General features: G+C 43.6%; 1 long non-coding RNA gene across 1 annotated transcript in view; it reads right to left on the bottom strand.

The window, feature by feature from the left end:
- LOC138977516 (uncharacterized) overlaps nt 1-1,939 on the bottom strand; it is a 3,174-nt gene extending 1,235 nt beyond the window's left edge. Inside the window, exons 1-2 of the long non-coding RNA XR_011459317.1 lie at nt 1,811-1,939; nt 352-450 (exon numbers count right to left, since the gene is read on the bottom strand). This is a non-coding gene — a long non-coding RNA (uncharacterized lncRNA). The remainder of the gene's footprint in view (nt 1-351; nt 451-1,810) is intronic.
- Between the last annotated feature and the right edge of the window lie 338 nt (nt 1,940-2,277).

The following is a 2,277-nucleotide window of genomic DNA, read 5'->3' as shown; positions in this document are numbered from 1 at the left end:
TGACAGAGTCTGTGGCCAGAAACTGATGGTTACAACCCTTGTCACACTAGGGCTGCGTCCTCACGGCGTTCCCGCGGCGTCCAAGAACAAATAAGAACGCTGTTCTACGGCGTTCCTACCATGCGCAAATCAGAACGCCGAGCGACGGCGCTAACTTTGTGCATGCTCAAAGTGCGCGCCGTTGCATGGCGTTATTGACCACGCCAAATAAAGATGCCACCGCGTAGCTCCGGCGCTGTAGGAGTCCCTCCTGCGCGCACCTCGGCGTTCTTCATTTTTCTTGGACGCCGCGGGAACAGGGGTTTTACGTGAGGCAGAGGGGGGCTTTAAAGGAGCGAAAATCAAGCTTACCGTGTCCGTATCCTCCTCTCCTGCGGAACTGTCCGCTGATGACGACCGGGAGGACGCAGAGAAGAAGAACAGTGAAGTTCATGCTGATCAGGATGGTGTCTGTAACATCACACGCTGTTTGATTTACTCTGACTTCTTCGTCTTCTTTCTTCTTCGTTCGTGGGCTGAAACTCCCACGTACACTCGTGTTTTTTGCACGAGTGGAATTTTACGTGTATGACCGTTTTTTACCCCGCCATTTAGGCAGCCATACGCCGCTTTCGGAGGAAGCATGCTGGGTATTTTCGTGTTTCTATAACCCACCGAACTCTGACATGGATTACAGGATCTTTTTCGTGCGCACTTGGTCTTGTGCTTGCGTGTACCACGGGGGTGTTCGGACACCGAGGAGAGTCTGCACACAAAGTTGACTCTGAGAAATAAATCTCTCGCCGAACGTGGGGACGAACTCACGCTGACAGCGGCCAACTGGATACAAATCCAGCGCGCTACCGACTGAGCTACATCCCCGCCCTATTTACTCTGACAAGAGAGGAAGACGATCCCACCCCCTGTCCTCATTGCCATGATGGCAATTTTCCTTGTTTTTAAAAGGACAGAAACATTTTGAGTCTTGGGTCTTGAGTCTGAGCTTTCTTATTCTTATTCTTTCATCTTGTTTCTGTCTGTTTTCTTGCTACTGTCTTTCTTGTATACATCTCTCAGTTCTTACTTTCTTTCATGTATACATCTCTCAGTTCTTACTGTCTTTCTTGTATACATCTCTCAGTTCTTACTTTCTTTCATGTATACATCTCTCAGTTCTTACTTTCTTTCATGTATACATCTCTCAGTTCTTACTTTCTTTCATGTATACATCTCTCAGTTCTTACTTTCTTTCATGTATACATCTCTCAGTTCTTACTTTCTTTCATGTATACATCTCTCAGTTCTTACTTTCTTTCTTGTATAAATCTCTCAGTTCTTACTTTCATTCTTCCTTTCTCTGTTTTCTTCCATTTTGGAAGTTAATTGTGTAACCAATGACTATCGGCAACGAAATAAAGCATAACCACTGGACGTTTTTTGTCTTAACATCCTTTAATTTAAGAAAAAAACACACATTTGAATTTACTGTTTTTGAAGACATCGAAGTCATTAATGCCGCATGTAGAACAACAATTGCATAGAGTTAGGTTATCTTCTCAGCTTCATAAATAAAGGACTGCAAGAAAAACATCCTGCAAAAACGGTCAGGTTTCCGTTAAGAAAACCGTCGTCTAAGCAAACTTTTGTTCGCTGTGAACATAACCTCTTTCATTCTCGTTTGAAATTACAAAATGATTCAGGCATTCTGCAGAAGTTTGTCAACTGAAAAACTGACGAACTGTTCAGTAGAAATGTAGGAACATGTTTAAATGACATGATCGACTTGTTGCACAAATTATAGCAGCTTACAAATAAATCCTGTAAATAGTACCTGTGTATGACTTCGCGATAAAGTTGTAAGAAAAAATCCCTTGGTTGATGGTAACGACGGCTTGAAATCGGTGAGCTCTCGACAAACACTCGTCCTCTCTGGCCTTTTATACAAACCCTTTGTCTCTCTGATAATAGTGCAGGGAATGATTTGTGATGCAAGAACAATCTATTCTAGTATCGGAAAGGGGATATATACTTATGTATATGTAAGTGATGGAGTAGCTGAAAGTCACCTTTTCTCTTTGAACTCTCACAAAGAGCGAAGGCGATAGTTTTGCTGGTTTGTTAGTTCATTTCTGTGTCCTCTGACAAGTAGACGAAGCGCGTGTTATGCACCTGTCGACGTTTTTTGTGTCTTCTTCTTCTTCTCCGTTCGATATCATGGCCGTTAAATCTTCAGGTCGTTGGCTGCCATGAAGTCCGCAGTCTTCTGTAGATCGGCAGTGGGTCCCCAGAGCTTGGTGC

Source organism: Littorina saxatilis, linkage group LG9, assembly GCF_037325665.1.
Source record: "Littorina saxatilis isolate snail1 linkage group LG9, US_GU_Lsax_2.0, whole genome shotgun sequence".
Lineage (NCBI taxonomy): Eukaryota > Metazoa > Mollusca > Gastropoda > Littorinimorpha > Littorinidae > Littorina > Littorina saxatilis.
This window is presented reverse-complemented; position numbering and strand designations above follow the sequence as displayed.